At 48.1% G+C, this 16,576-nt stretch overlaps 1 protein-coding gene across 1 annotated transcript in view; it reads left to right on the top strand.

Moving 5' to 3' along the window:
• The window catches only part of RFX8 (regulatory factor X8), a 67,122-nt gene that overhangs the window by 4,722 nt on the left and 45,824 nt on the right, over positions 1–16,576 (top strand). The window contains 3 exon segments of the mRNA XM_055089128.1: positions 2,377–2,500; positions 11,467–11,528; positions 12,759–12,845. The gene's annotated coding sequence lies outside the window, so the exon portion shown is untranslated.

The raw sequence follows: 16,576 nt of genomic DNA, 5'->3' as shown, positions 1-16,576 counted from the left end.
GAACCCGTGTCCCCTGCATCGGCAGGTGGACTCTCAACCACTGCGCCACCAGGGAAGCCCTGCACGTTTCTTTTTTAAGGAGACCATTCCAAGACTACATCGGAAGTAACTATGAATAAACAAAAGTGAGCTTGCACTTAATGTTGGTCACGTTTTGCTGCCCCTCCCCAAACTTAGCCAGTGTTTTCCTGTGACACTTCACATGTCGGTTTTTTATATGTCAGCAAATGTCTTAATAAAATAAATATCAGTATCTCATGGATCTGTGAATTCGCCACTGCCCCACACACCACCAGTGACATTACCCCGTGTTCAACCGTGAAGCAAATAGTTGGTGCCCCAGCAGCTGTAATTAATCCATTGTGAGGTGTCCAAAGTGTCAGGTTCCCACCCTGATGCTATGGGAGAGTCTCAGAAAATCCCCTCCTTGGGCTTGGACTGGGTTGAATGGTGTCCCCATTGTATCAAATTGGGATACAATTTAAATGCATGTCTGTATGGAATATCAGAACATGACATCGGAAATAGGGTCTTTGCAGATGTAACCAGTTAAGAGGAGGCCCCACTGGATTAGGGTGGGCCCTAAATCCAGTGATGCATGTCCTTATAAGAAGAGATGAGGAGGGACCTCCCTGGTGGCTCAGTGTTCAGAATCCGCCTGCCAATGCAGGGGACACAGGTTCGAGCCCTGGTCCGGGAAGATCCCACATGCCGTGGAGCAACTAAGCCCGTGTGCCACAACTACTGAGCCTGCTCTCTACAGCCTGCGAGCCACAACTACTGAGCCCTCTCGCCTAGAGCCCGTGCTCCACAACAAGAGAAGCCACCGCAATGAGAAGCCCGCGCACCGCAACAAAGAGTAGCCCCCGCTCGCCGCAACTAGAGAAAGCCTGCGCGCAGCAACGAAGACCCAACGCAGCCAGAAAAAAAAAAAGAAGAGGCGAGGAGACAGCCAGGTGAAGGCGAGGGCACTAGAGTGATGCATCTACAAGCCAAGGAATGCCAAGGGTTTCTGGCAGCCACCAGCAGCCAGGAGGAAAGCGTGGAACACATGCTTCCTCAGCGCCTCTAGAAGGAACCAACCTGGCTGACACCTTGATTTGGACTTTCAGCTTCCAGAACTGTGACAGAATATATTCCTGTTGCTTTAAGCCACCTGGCCTATGGTAATTGGTTACCTGAGGAAACCAGTACAGGGCCACAGCTTCCCCTCACCCCGCCACCCACCGTATGTTGACTTTTCCTCCTTCCGGGAAGCAGATGGGGTTAGCAACTGTGGTCTCTTGCTCTCAAGGAAAGTAAATGTAGGCCTCAGCCTGCCTCAGCCCAGAAAATAAGCTGTAGGTCATCAGTAAGAAAGGAGGAGACGCATTGTTGGTAAATTCCCTGCTAAAGACTTCTTCGGTGTTTAAAAACTATGCCGGCTTGCTTTATGTATTTCTTTAAAAACATGAGGAGAAGCCTGCCAGTCGGTCCCCAACCAGAAAAGGGAAGGCTGTGATTGGGTGTCAGTGTGGATCACACCTTCTGAGCCCAGTCACCTGCACTACCTGCCCCCTCACTCCCATCCTGCTGCTGGAACAGGCACCTGGCTGTCCCCTCGGGGCTGGACTCTGGGCTGTGAGCCTCGGGCAGAGCCCCTCGTTGCCAGGGGACCCCACCTGCCCCGGGGCCCAGGAACATTTGGGCCATTGAAGGTCCCACCCCGAGCAGGGGCCTGGGGGCTGCAGATCACATCTGAACGCTACCAAGCTCTGCACCCAACAGGAAGTAAAGGGCAGGGAGGGTGGCCTGCCTCTCTGTCCCTCGGCGTCTTCCATTTTCCATCTCATTACAATTTAAAGCATCAAAATGTGCGGCCCGCCCTAAATCACTCGGGTTTAACAGTCGTGCAAATGACTGCTTCGGGGGTGGGGGGAGGGGGAGGAGCTGTGCACGCCTGTCCTGGGTACTAGGAAGCCACATGGGCTCCAGCTGTCACCTGCAGGGGTGATCGACTCTACAAGGGGCGGGAGGGGCATTGTTTTGTGTTTTAGCGAGTAAATCTCTACGTCACAGTGAGAGACCTTGGCTGCCACCTTTACAAAGTTACACGAAGCAGCGTCTGCTGAGCCCAGTAATTTGGGCTTCTTTTTAATATGCCTGTACACCAAAAAGATTTAAAAACAACAAAACCTCACCATAGTCTAAATCAATGCTCTTAACTCTGGGCTGAGCACATTACAGATGCTGATGGGTGAGACTTTGCATTCGATAAAGTAAGCATATTTCATTTTGTTGGGTCCCTTGCTTGTGTCTGACCCTTATCAAAGTGTCCCACTCTAGAAAAACCGATGCCAACCTTCTCCTCCTGCTCTTCTTCCTCCCCGCTCCCAGGTTGGTTGACAACTTCTGCATCTGCGAAGGGTACAGTGTGCCTCGCTTCCTCATGTATGAGATTTATGTGGAGACCTGCGGGCAAAATGCTCAGAACCAAGTCAACCCAGCCACGTTTGGGAAGGTAGGTTGTGAAGATAAAAATACATGTCCACTGAGTAAAAATAGCACGCGAGTTAATGATGAGGAAATGCTGGGATTTATTTGGGTCTGATGGCTTCTCAGTGGATATAACTGGCTTCACCCTGGGAACCAGCCTGATGGCTAACATACATCCTCATCTCCATCTGAAAGCCATTCCGTCCTTTGTCCATACTTATAGTGAGGGGCCAGGAAAGTTCAAGGATGGGGTGGCATTCACTCAAGAGAATGCAGCTATGGCAGCCTCAGATACCCCCAATTCTCAGCCAGGCTTGCTGGGCCATTATTCCCTGCATAGAAATGCCACAGCTCAGGACCCCACAAGCTCACGGAGCCACTTTGAGGTGTCAGACAGCTTATGCTTCCCACAATTCGGTTGTTCCTAGGGAACTCACGGGCACTCAAAGGTTTCCTCTGGAGGTTAAGAACTCTGTCGGGTTTGTTTAGACCACGCAATACACAGCAAACGTTAGCACAAGGATGGCCTATCTGAGACCCTCCACATCTAACAGATATTTATTGAGCAGCTGCTATGTGCCGGCACTGTTTTAGGTGCTGAGTGTACAACAGTGAACAGAACAGAGAAAACTTCCTGCCTTTACTGCATTTATTATATTATAGTTGACGGAGATAAAGAAGATAAAATATATACTCTCTTAGGTGGTATAAATGCTCAATGGAGCAGGAGGAAAGGACGGTGTGTGTGTGACTGTGTGTGTGTTTTAGGGGAGGACTTGTAATTTGAGGGAAGGCAAACAGGGAAGGCCTCCCTTAGAAGTAACATTTGAGTCCAGATTTCCAAAAGATGAGGCAGTGAGTATGGGGCTGTATGAGCAAAGAGCAGTGCAGACAGAGCCAGCGCAAAGGCCCTGAGGCAGGAGGGGGCTCAAGTAGCAAGGAGGCTGCAGTGGCTGGAGGGCAGAGACCAGGGAGAGACAACTCAGGGAGGTGAGAGGAGCCCAGGTGTGCAGGGAGTGGACAGGGATGCAGCAGTGGATGTCGTGAGGAGGGGTCAAAATCTGGGTATATTTGGAAGAGAGAGCCAATAGGATTTGTTGATGGAAAGAATTAATAACATCACGGGGCTTAATTGTTATTAAATTAACAATAATAACTTTCAATCGTATATCGCATCGTATTTATTTTCAATCCGGTTTTCAGGAATAGACAGACATTCGCTCAAAACAAGTTAAAAGGAGAATTTTTTTAAAGGGATATCTCATTTAATCCAACTGCAAGAAGTTTGACTGGGCCTCATAGAATTTAGTCCAGTACTACCCAATAAAAATGTAACGGGAGCCATAGATACAATTTTAAATATCTAGATCCTCGTTTTTAAAGTTTTTTAAGGTGAAATTAATTTTTTATAACTTTTAAATCCAATCCAAAATATTCAAAATACTATTGTTCAACATGGAATCAGTATTTAAAAATGAATGCGTTGTTTTTTGCGTTCTCTTCTTCGTGCTAGAGCTCAAAAATCCGACAGGTCGTTTTACACGCACAGCCCATCTCAGTTCGGACCAGCCACATTTCAAGTGCCCAGTGGCCACATGTGGCTGATGGGTCCCCTCTGAGACAGCCCGCGACTAGATTCTACGTCACCAGGCATCTCCTCTCTCTCCCGCTGGTGTATCCGTCTGTAAACCACTGGGACACTGCTTCTCCGCGCTGGGCTGCTCCAGGCCCCTTCCCAGAAGCCAGCTTCTGCCACCACTTCACGACTTCCCAAGGTGGCTGCTTGTCCTGCGCTCCCCGTGGTGCTGTCCGTGACCACCTGCCCCAGGGTCCCACCCTGTAATGGTTTTTAGGCGAGAGAGGCCCACAGGAAGGACAGGTGGGTGGGAGGAAACAGTTGGCAGCTTTGAGGCTTTGTCTTGTGTCACAGCCATCAGCAGAGGCAGGTAGCATTAGAAGTCACGGAACAAACCAGGAGTGATTACGGTGGAGGGTCCCACAGCCAGTTACAGTGCTCGGGCAGCACATCTGGTCTCCTTCTTTATGGGTCAGGCCTCTTTCCACCTGCTATTCCCTCAAAAATATCCTGGACTTCCGAGAGAACTTGGAGGTCACTGGTCCAACTCCACATCCAATGCAAGAGCCCTTCAAAAGCACCTCTGGCTGGGAGCTTTTATGAGAACAAAATGCCCTCTCCGGGCGGAGACAGCCATGGGGGCTCGGAGCTGGGAGGGGGCAACGCGTTTCTGCAACGAGGAAGCTGCTCTTCCCCTGGGCAGACACGGTCCCTCCCCAGGATCCATGCTTGGCAAACAGAGCACAGGCGGATGGAAAGCCACCCAGCTCCTTGCAGGCCTGGGGACAGCTCACAGCCTGCAGGGGCCACCTGCCCGGTGCTGAAATGACCTGCGGGACAAGTCTGCTCACGGCCGCAGAGATGCCAGTTCAACCTCTCCCTCCCATCTTAACTCCCTTCCCTCTTTTTTTTTTTTTTTTTTTGCGGTACACTGGCCTCTCACCGCCGCAGCCTCTCCCGTTGCGGAGCACAGGCTCCGGACGCGCAGGCTCAGCGGCCATGGCTCACGGGCCCAGCCGCTCCGCGGCATGGGGGATCCTCCCGGACCGGGGCACGAACCCGTGTCCCCTGCATCGGCAGGCGGACTCTCAACCACTGCGCCACCAGGGAAGCCCTCCCTTCCTTCTTGCTGCCTTTTTCTCAGTGGTCCTCAGTAGTGGACAGGATGGAATTGGTTCATGACACGCTCTTACCTTTGATCCACTCACAGCCTGATTCCCTCTCGTTCTTTCGTTCTTTTTAACAATGTTATAAGCATCTGTGAACCCACCGCCCCGTATGAACCATATGGCCAGATCCCTGTATCCCATCTCCCTGCCTCCCCGCTGGTGGGAACCATCAACCCCTTCATCGTTATCTTGCCTTTTTAAAAAGAGTTTTAGTGCATTTGTATGTCTTTCTGTTTTTTTTTTTTTCTGTTTTGTTTTTTTCGTTTTTGTTTTTTTTGCGGGCTTCTCACTGTTGTGGCCCCTCCCGTTGTGGAGCACAGGCTCCGGACACGCAGGCTCAGCGGCCATGGCTCACGGGCCCAGCCGCTCCGCGGCACGTGGGATCTTCCCGGACTGGGACACGAACCCGTGTCCCCTGCATCGGCAGGCGGACTCTCAACCACTGCGCCACCAGGGAAGCCCGACCTTTGACCCCCTTCACCCATTTTGACCACCCCCATCCCCGACCTCTGGCAACCATCAATCTGTTCTCTGTTTCAGTGAGATTCGTGTTTTTGTTTTTGTTTTACTGTTGTTTTTTACATTGCATATATAAGCAAGATCATACCATCTTTGGCTTTCTCTGTCTTATTTTATATAATGTATTTCTTTTAAAAGCCCATTTTTTATTTTTGTGGCTTAACTTTTTAAAAAGGAGGGTCATGTTATATGTCATCTCTTGGGACTTGTTCCACTTATTATTGTATCAAGATTCCTCTACATTCATTTGACTGTTGTGTAGTAGTTCAGTTTACCCATCCTCTCTCCCTTTGATGAGCACTTGGGTTGTTTCCCAATTTTGCTGTCATGAACGTTCACGTGTGTATCTCCCGCTATGCACGTGGAGATGTTCTCTTGGGCGTGCGTGTCCAGGGGTGAACTTGCAGGCTGGCGGGCTGTGTGACCATGACATCAGGGGATGGGACCAGATCGTTTTCTGAAATGATGGCTTCCGTTGCCCTCCCACCGGCAATTCTGTAGATTCCAATGATGTTTCCAAAACACTGACATTTTTAGACCCATTTCTCTAGCCACAGCCGTCATCCCTGAAACACGGTCATTGGTGGAAGCTCTGCACTTTGGATAATCATAAAATAAGGAGTAGAATCTTCTAGTACGGCAGCTGCTCAAATATTGGAAACAATTGTTTAAACCTTCGTGTCTTCCCTTCTTCATTGAATACTCTTGGGTCCCAAATTTTTACTTCCCTGACTACTTGTTTCATTTTGACTTCAGTTTATTGGTGTTTCTCTTCAAAGGTAGGTTCCCCAGGGGTACAGCCCAGTGTCTCAGGAGGGCTCAGAGGACGGGGCTTTTATTTTTCTTTTTTAACTTTTTGGGCTACTATTGGCTTTCATGCTTCCATGCCGCTCTGCTGGTTTCATTTTAAGCTTGTGATCCAAAAAAAGAGAAAAAAAAACCCTTCGGTATTTTTTTTCACACGAATTAAAAGTAAGCTAGCCCTCCCCAAACTGCTTTATAAACTGTAAAGCATTCCATTTAGATACAATATGTTGTCTTTGTTATCAGACTGTGGTCATTATGCCCGTGACCTTGGGAACCCAAGAGTGGCTGTTCCCTTACTCCGAGTTGCAGCTTCTTAGTGCTGACCTGCCGTATCTTCTAGACTCACAGTCACCCAGTCGTCTCAGCCTGCTGAAACTCACACGTGGGAATAGCACATCTCTTATCCCTCCTTCAATAACTCAAAAGCAATGTGGACACGTGCAAGGTGTTAGGCCCTGGAGCTCGCTGGGTGTCTCCGGAAGGTTTTCCAACCAGCCAGGAATTCCCCCGGCTGTCTTTTCACTCAGCCCACATTTTGTCCTTTCTTCACTAGGCACATTGGGGCACTTCCTCAAGGGCTTTGCTAGTCTGGGTATCCTGGCACTAAGCAGTTTCCATATCTGGCAGCCTTTTCAGAAGGGAGTGGTGTGACTTGAGCTTGACACGTCTTGGTTCTGGATGATCTCTACTTCCTTTTTTAAGAAATCAAAGGCTCCTTTTCAAAACCTCTCTCAGATTTTCTTCTTAGTGGTTTCCCCTCAAGGGCAGTCCTACTGCAGGGTGTTCCGAAAAAAGAGTTAAAAAGAGCCTCCGGTGCGTGACCGTGGGCATTCGTCTAGCATTTTTGCTCTTCCTACTTCCCTTTGAATCCATCTCCCAAGGCACTGAGGTCCTAGCTTTCAGTTCTCGCTGGGAATTTGCCCGAAGAATGAGTCAGTTCAGTGGTGCTGGTCTTGGAAAGGGACCCTGCGCTGCTGAATCTGTGACTCAGTGGAGAAGGGAGGGGAAGGGGAAAAGGATGTGAGCCCAAAGCTTGTTTACAAGAGAAACAGCAAAATACCCACTTCTCACTTCCCGCCTCCCCCCTGGGATCGGGGTTGCTTCCAGACTCCCCACCAAGTTCCTGTGCAGGTGTGGGGGTGTTTCTTGCTCTGCTCGGCAGTCCCGGGTACATGACAGGTCATCTCGCTCCCAGTGCAAGTGATGGCTTATGTGGATGAGGAAACTTCCCAAAGGCTGACTTCCATTTTTTAAAGTAACATCTCCTGATGTTTTTCTGATTGTGAAAGAACACATTCCCTTTATAGAAAATGTGGGAATTCGAGAGAAGGGTGTAAAAGAAGAAGATAAATGCCGGCTGCGACCTCACCGTCCAGAGATGCAGGCGCCTGTGTGGTTTATTTGCAGGCCCCCAACACACTCGCATACACGTGCCAGCAGGAGCGGGGAGTGATCACAGAGGCCTCGCTGTTTGTTTCCCACGTCCCTTCGGTCCTGCGCACGCTGTGGCTCTTCCGCCCTCCCAACGGAGCATCTGAGCAGGCAGCCTGACCTCTCTAGAACTCCTTGGGTGCCACAAAGCCCCGTGGTCCTTCTCGTTTAACAAACAGTATCCGTCCGACGCTTCGAATGTCCAGCCCCATATAACATCCAAACTCCTCCGCAGTCCTCCGGCGAGGTTTCTCGCCAGCAGAGAGCTAGTTGCGGGGGTCTCCTCTTCCTCCCTCCCATCCTTCCTGCCACCTTGCTGGGTGTTGGCTGGACCCCGTGGGAGGGGAAGGTAAAGGTGGCTGCAAAGTTTCTGCTGCACAGCTTCACACTTAGGGAGGCCAGGCAGACCCTTGTCTCCTGGTGCCCCCCGCAGCCCTTGGGAAGGAATGTCCTAGAATGCATCCCTGGCCTTGGTGAATGACTCTGAAGCCTGACTGCCCATCCTGGGCGGCCTTGCTGGGCAGAGTCCGGGCTCTCCCACCTGTCAGCTCTTTATCACAGGTGACCGGTGTCTGGCCATCGAAACTTCTCAGCCACTCTTGGCCTGAACAGGCTGTGGGTGTGCTGAGCCAGGGCAGCAGCCGTGCTCCTCTGCCTTCCCCCGGAGGCCACTGGCTGGCCAGCCGTCTCTCGTCCATCCAGAGTCCTCCGCCCAAGCCAGACACTGACTGCGAGGGCCTCGCGATCAGCCCTTCAGGCAAATCTGTGAACCCGCTTCCCCTGGGCCCCAGGTGACTGGACCATCCCATCCTGCACACCCTTCATAGGTCAGGGAGTGGTCTGGCTGCAAGACCACTTACCACTTACACATCCTCCTTGTCCTCCTCTCTCTATCTCATGGTGGGTGATTTGAGTCGAGGACTTCTTAGAATTTTATAACCAAATTTTAGCTGAAAGCCTGAAGGTGCAAGTCCCCTGGCAGGGGGTGTCACAGTTCACCTTGCTGTCTGCCTCTGTCTTCACGCCCCAGCCTCTCGTGTAGACACCACAAGGATGGATGGATTGAAAGATCATTGTGTGGATGGATGGATGGATGGACATGTGGATGGTCAAACAGGTGGATGGACAGACAGACAGACAGGTAGCCCTAAGCCTAGAATCAGACTAACTAGTTTATAGTCCTGGGCAAGTTATTTAACTTTTTTGTGCCTCCACTTCATCATCTGTCAAACGAGAATATTCTTAATGTTAATAATAGTACCTCCTTCATGAGAGGCTTTTAAGAAATTAATGAGAAAAACACACGTAGAGAGAATTGGACAGTGCTGGCACATAGGAAGCGGCCAAGGGCCGTTAACTTTCATAATTACGTACATACATATTTTCACTTAGAATGTCATAAACATTTTCACGTTAAAATATTTCTAAATGCATGGTGTAGAATGGCTGTGAAATATTTTTTTGGTTGTTCCAGAATTCATTTAACCGTTTTCCTTATTGGAAATTTATGAGGTTTATCGTTTTTCTCTATTCTGAGTAACATAAGTCTCCATTTGTATCTGGTAATTTCCCTCAGAGAGATTCTAGACAGTTGTAAGCCCACGTGATAGTTCTTGATATTCTTACCCAAATCCGTAATATCCTTGACCTAGGGAATTTGTTGGGTAAGAACTACATTTAGCTGTCTCAACTTGCATTTATTGTATGGTTAGGGAGGGTGAGTCCTTTGGCATGTGTTTTGGTTATGTGTATCCTTCATGTATGCACGTTATTATCCGATCACTTTCTTTTGGGGTATTAGTGTTTTTCCTGTTGATTTATGTGAGCTCTATATACTAGGTAGATAAGTTTTTTTTTACTTATTACATCTTTTGGAAATAATCATCTCAGTTGCTTTTTAAATTTTAACTGTGGTGTTCCCGATTATAAAATGAAATCACAGGATAGTCTGGGGTTGGAAATACTCAGTAAAATAAGCCGTGTGGATTACTGCCCTGCCAGGCAACTAGGAATTTGTTTCTGCCTCTCCCTACAAAACACCAGATGATATGCCAGGGCCTTGAATCTGAGCCTGCTGCATGCTTGAGGATAATTCTTTTCGGTAGCTATTATTTTACAACTAGACCTAGAGGGAAGGTTTTAAGTGATTTTCTCAAGAGAAGATGAAATGGTCAATCTGTGGTTGAAACTAGGAACTTCTGGCTCCGAATTCTGCCTTTAGACGTGGCTGACGTTTTCTTTTCACTCCTCTTGTCACTTATTTTCGTCGTACGTTCTGGTTCTCCTTCTCTGAAGGAGCCTCGATTTGGCCTCGTGACCTTGATGTGCCAAGACCTGCCTCTCCATCCCTAACTTGTGCCTTCCCGCCTGGGCTTGGGCGGCTTCCTGGAGGAAGAGGTGGGGCCTGGTGCCAACCAAGAGAAACGCTTCAAGACACTGTCAAATCCTGCTGCTTTTGGAAGCTAAGAATAAAAAAAGGAGGAAGGCAGAAGCGGCGGCTGAGTGACTATGGAGCAAATTGTAGAAAATCACAGAAATCATTACATGACAGCTTGGAACATCCTGACTTCCTGCTTTGTATTTTGTGTAATTTTACCACAATTATTTTTGTAATTTTACAACAGACATCCACTTGGATACCATGCTTGTCATGGACCTGTGAACGACCTGTAAACCTGTAAAAAATAACAGACTTCTGGTTTTTTAAAATGTAATTGGTCATAGACATCATATCAGGGCTGTCTAACAAAACGTACATCAGAAAGATGGTGGGGTTCGGGACGTCCCTGGCAGTCCAGGGGTTAAGACGCCACGCTCCCAATGCAGGGGGCCACAGGTTCGATCCCTGGTCGGGGAACTAAGATCCTGCATGCCGCGTGCCACGGCCAAAAAAAAAAAAAGATAATGGAGAGATGAAACGTTGAGTCAGAAGTAGCTCTGTTATTCGATATTTAGCAGCATTTGCTAACAGAACCTTTAAAATGAAAAAATTAGGTAAACGAATGAATAATTTTTAAAAAGTGAAAATGCCAATCACATTGGAAAAAAGAAACTAGTAAAATCATGGCACACTCGCATGCTGGACTATTTTGCAGTGTTAGCATTGATACTTCCCGGTTTTCAGAGGATTTTTAATGACAAGGGGAAGTGTTTATGGTACAAGTTGGAGGGAAGAAAGTGGAAAGCAGAGCTGCAGACATGCTAATTGTGCGATGCTGGTATTTCCTATGTAGACCCACAGAATCCATGAACACAGTGAGGCTTTGGAAAAAAGACGGGAGTGAACCACATTGAGGTTTACATGGCAGTATCCCTCTGAGTGGTGTGTTTCCTTCTTTATACTTGTCTGACTTTTCCAAATTTCAGTTACATACATTTTCTTAATGATCAGAAAAGAGGGAATACAGTTTAAAGGTGGTAAGAGACGAAGCTGGAAGTTCTATTTCTAAATTTTCAAATTGCAGCTTTAAATCTGGCTTATTCTTTTAGCTCGCGCACTTGGTTTTCCCTGATCTTGGCACCTGGAGGCTGGGCACAAGAGGAAGTGCCAGGTAGGTTGATCATTTTTGTTTTATTATTTTTTTAAAATAACACTTATTTCTTAAAAGTTAACATGTGCATAATAGGAAACCAGAAAACAAAAGAAGCAAAAAACAAAGTCATCCATAATCACAAGCAGTTTTTTTTTTTTATTTTAAATGTTAAAAACACACATTTTGAAATATCACAAAATGGGTGACCAAAGAAATGCAAAACTAAACAAACGATAAATATCAACTCTTACCAAAGAGTTCCTATAATTATATGAAATTCCCAGTGCCTGATATAATTCAGGTGATGCCAGGATCAAATATGAGTCTCTATCTTCTTGAGAGATTTTGTTGAAATACAAAAGTCACAGTGTATTTTTCTGTTTCTGACACTTCCAGCGTTCAGACATGTAAATGTCTGATTGTTGAAATAGTTAAGTAACTATATCCCTAGAACTATAAAACTGTTTTAATGACTCCTTGAACTAAAATTTCTAAGCATTCATCTAATTCGCATATTTGGCTTCTATTCAGGAGACAGAAGGTACCCGGGTGATATTTTTAACTTGAAAGGAAATTCCAGTGTTATCGGGTGCATCCTGTTATAATTGTCACTCAATTATCATTGTTATTTGTTGTTTGTTTTAAATCAAGAAAAATCAGGAGAAATCAGTGAGGTCAGGAAATCAGTAAGAAGGGATGGAAGCCAAACTAGGGAAGGAGCCTGCCACCCTTGAAGGAGTGGAAGGCATGGAAGGGTTTGCCAAGCTAAACACTGCGCAACGGTTAATTTGAAAAAATTTTGTTGGGCTGCTAGGAGCCCATACGAGCTTCTGCCTTTCCCCGGCTCAGCAGAGGAGGAACCAACCTTCCTACTGGGGGTCTGAGAACCTGAGTCCATTCAGCAGCGGGGACACTGGCATCGGTCCACCTCCCTTTGAGAAAGTCAATGGTGGAGGCAACCGGAGGCTTTCCCTGTGGCATCTCTTTAAGATTTGAGTGTCATAAGTCGGGAAAGCAGAGGAGAACATCTGCAAGCCCGTTTCAAAGTTGATGCATGTGAAATAGTATGAAATTGTCCACCTAACAGAGCTTGGTCAGGCCGCATGACTGATTAGCTTTTCCTAATAAATGGAGTCCATTGATGAAACCCAGAGAAGAACTCCGTCTTCCTTGGCTAGTCCGTTCTGTGTCTTCTCTAAAGCACGCCAGTGGTTTGACATCATCTTGAAGACAACCTTTATTTTTCAGGTATCATTACGACGGGATCTGTATCAAGAAAAGTTCTTTCTTCTATGCCCGGTACTGCTGCCTTCTGGGTGAAAAAAGATGTCACAGGTTAGTACCTGTCATTTAGGTATTTTGGTCATAGGTCACAGCCCGATCAATATTAGGACCGTTCGTACTTTGGTTGAACCTAACTGGCTTTTTGGCTCTTGTGCCATTCATCCTTCTTAAGGATGGAAGCACACACGTCACATCACCTTGCCTCTGACACGGGCAACATCGTTGGCCAGAGAAATGCATATCGCGTTCACTTCCTCGGATACTGTTCATTTTCATCCTCATCTCAATTGCCGAAGCCGTTTTGCACAAAGTCTTTGTCCTTCTCCATCCCTCTGTCAAATTTGACGGAATTAGCCACTTCCTGCTCGGAACTTCCTCTAGCCCTCAGGACTCTGCTTCTTCCAGTTCCTTCCCCAGAATGAGCCCTTCTTGGTCTACTTATCTCTCCCCTCCCCCGCAGGGCATGCATCTCGCTGAGACCCAACCCTTCATAATCCATGATGCTCTTCCCACACTTTGGCCCCAAGACACCTCATCCCTTTCTGTCTCCCACCTGTCTCTCCGTCCGCGGATGACTCCTCCTCCTAAATCACTTCTGCTTCTCATCTCTCCCACCTCCTAGGCTTTTCTGTCTGGCTGCCTACTGGACATTTCCATCCAGAAGACCCACTGGTACCTCACACTGAGGATGCAGAAATTTAACTTCATCCTCTCCCTCCAATCACCTCTGCCTCTTGACGTCCATATTTCCATCTGTGATCCCAATAGATATCACCTGTGCAGAGTGTCACCCGAAAGCCATCCCTGACTCCCTCAGGTCACAAGTCCTGTTACTTCTTCCCTTGCGGGTCTCCTGACCGCTCTTCATGGTTACTGATATTTCCTTGAAGCCCCGGTCATCTCACATCAAGATTATTTCCGTGGATCCCACGTGACCTCCCTCTCCTCAGCCTCACCTCTCTGTAAACACAGCCATGAGTAAAGCAACTACACTCCGGTAAAAATTCATTTAAAAAATTAAATTAAAAGGATAACAATAAATAAATAAATGGAAGGAGTAAGAAAATAATTGATAATCTTGATTTAGCAAAACGTAAAACTTCTTTATCTTAAATAATTAAAGGGAAATTCCATGTATCTGTGGGCCACATTCTTATAATAGATATAATTTAACAAATATAATACTTAATAGCAAAATATTCATGTTAATCCATATGAAGGCTGAGAGGCCAGCAGGACCAAAACCAAAAAGAGATATTTAAAAAAGAGAAACATGGGGCTTCCCTGGTGGCGCAGTGGTTGAGAGTCCGCCTGCCGATGCAGGGGACACGGGTTCGTGCCCCCGTCCGGGAAGATCCCACGTGCCGCAGAGCGGCTGGGCCCGTGAGCCGTGGCCGCTGAGCCTGCGCCTCCGGAGCCTGCGCTCCGCGACGGGAGAGGTCACAACGGTGAGAGGCCCACGTACCGCAAAAAAAAAAAAAAAAAAAAAAAGAGAAACATGAATTCCGAAACATATCAAGAAGCCTTAATACCTTAAGGAATTCTATGAAAACTGTTTTTGTAACACTACTCATTAATATAAATACAAACCCCTAAATTTCAAAATAAATAAATAAGCAAACACAACTGTGAGACTAACCTCCCCACAATTCTGCATTTTCTTTGTCTCTTTCTTGCTCAGAAACACTCAGGAGCTTGCTCTTACCCCCTGCGTGAAGCCTATGCACCCCCCTTTCCCAGACTGGTGTCCGCCGCCCAGATCCTTCCTACTGCACTTTCCAGCCCTGTTGCCAATTTCTCCCCCATATAAACTGCCGGTTTCAGCCATACTCACTTTTCCCTGAAAATGTCAGATGCGGTTCTGTCTTTGCTCCTCTTGTCCTGTCCTTGCATAATGTCACTCCTTCTTCTCTCTGTCTCATTGGACCTTCCTGAATGCTGTCCCTTCCCTGGGACATGCCTCAGGGACCACCTGCTCCAGGGAGGCGTCCTCAGCAGCCCCAGCTCTAGGGAAGACCCCCTCCTCCACTGCCCCACGCCGCTCACTGGCTGTCGACCCAGCCAGCGTTTCCTCTTAATTCATACATTGTTCATGGAGCCTTCATGTGGCATAGATAGAGGACCACAAATCCAAGTAGCCAGGGTCAATTTTACCTTTACTTCTAGCCCAGCATAATGATTAAGAGGGCGCCTTTCACTCTCCAAAGGGTTCTAGCGTGGACAAGAAACCGTAACGAATTATACGATCACCTTTTGTGTAAGGTACCCTGTGTTGTAAGGCGGCGGCCGAGGGGGAGCCATGGGGAACCACCAGTATGGGTAAGACGTGGACCCTTCTCTCTGATGGCTTCATAGAGGAACTAAATGTACGTTTTGCTTGGTAGCAAGTATAACGTGGTGGGTGTCGGAAGTGTGCACAAGGTCCCGTGAGAACTCAGAGATGGAGAGCGCACGTCTCGGGCCAGGGGATCAGAGGGGCCTGGGAGAGAGGCGTGCTTTGAACGGAGCTGTGAAGGACAGAGCGTTGACGGGGGGAGGGGTGGCGGGAGGGAGGGGGTGTCCAGGCTCAGGGAGGGAGGTGAGCACACACAGAGGTGTGCCGGCAGAGGCTCCCTGCCGTGCAGGACGCGGAGGTGAGGTGGGGTGGAGCACCAGCCTGGGCAAGGGGCTTGAATTCGATGCTGGGGGCGGGGTGTCTGTAAGCCTTTGGAGCCGTCCTCTGGGAAACAGGGTGGTGTCATCACGGGAAGCTCTGCAAGGCCAGGGACCATGGAGCTGCTTTTATCCCCAGCGTTGCCTGGAGGAACACAGTGTCGGCCCTGAAATAGCTGTTGAAGAATGAAAAACTTGGAATTAAGGTTTCAAGAGACTAGACTGGAAGGAGAGAGTGACAGCAGCCAGGAGGTGGTCCTCAGTCGTTGTGCTGAACGCCTGGGCCAGGAGGAGGCAGAGCTGCAGGACGCTTCGAAGGCAGGGTCTTCGGATGGTTGAGCCAGTCCGTGTCCGCAGACGGCGGCAGAGGTGACTCAGGCCAGCCCGTCCCACCGAAACCTCGAGCTCAACCTCAAGTCGAGTCCTTATTACCTGCTTCCCACCAGCTGCTCCTCTTATATCTCTTATTCAGCCCTTAGTCACAAAGGTGGAAAAATGAGAGCAGCAAAAATAGGGAAGTTCGGGAGGGGAGTCGGAAGGATGAGAGATTTGTTTCAGTCACAGCTGGACCTTTCCTGGTGCAAAGGGGATCTCTCACTTGCTGATGTGTGTGTGCCTTTTTTTGCCCAGAGCACCCAGCAGGCAGTGTGGAGAGCCCTGCGTGTGCTCCCCACCCCCCACACACACAAGAAAAACAACCAACAGGGCAAGAACTGTGCAGGGCTGAGAGGCCATTAGTGTCCTGAGGCCTCTGCGTTGATGTCACAGAGAAAGGGGCTGGAACTGGTCTTTGTGGGGAAAAAACAGGCTTTACCCTCATCGAGGAAGAGGAGGGCTTCAGGGGACAAAGGTCAGGACAAGGATGACATTGGCTTATTCTGGAGATCAGCCCAGTAGCAGGTGCTTTTCATGTCCTGTGCTCCACACGTGTCTGATAATAGATAAACTCTAAAGTCCTGGCCAATTAAGAGATTTTTTTAAAAAGCATTCAGGTTTTTTTTTTTGAATTTTATTTTATTTATTTTTTTATACAGCAGGTCCTTATTAGTCATCAGTTTTATACATATCAGTGTATACATGTCAATCACAATCTCCCAATTCATCACACCACCACCACCACCCCCCACCAC

Source organism: Physeter macrocephalus, chromosome 12, assembly GCF_002837175.3.
Source record: "Physeter macrocephalus isolate SW-GA chromosome 12, ASM283717v5, whole genome shotgun sequence".
Taxonomy (NCBI): Eukaryota; Metazoa; Chordata; class Mammalia; order Artiodactyla; family Physeteridae; genus Physeter; species Physeter macrocephalus.
Note: the sequence above shows the minus strand (reverse complement) of the source record. Positions and strands in the feature narration are given on the sequence as shown.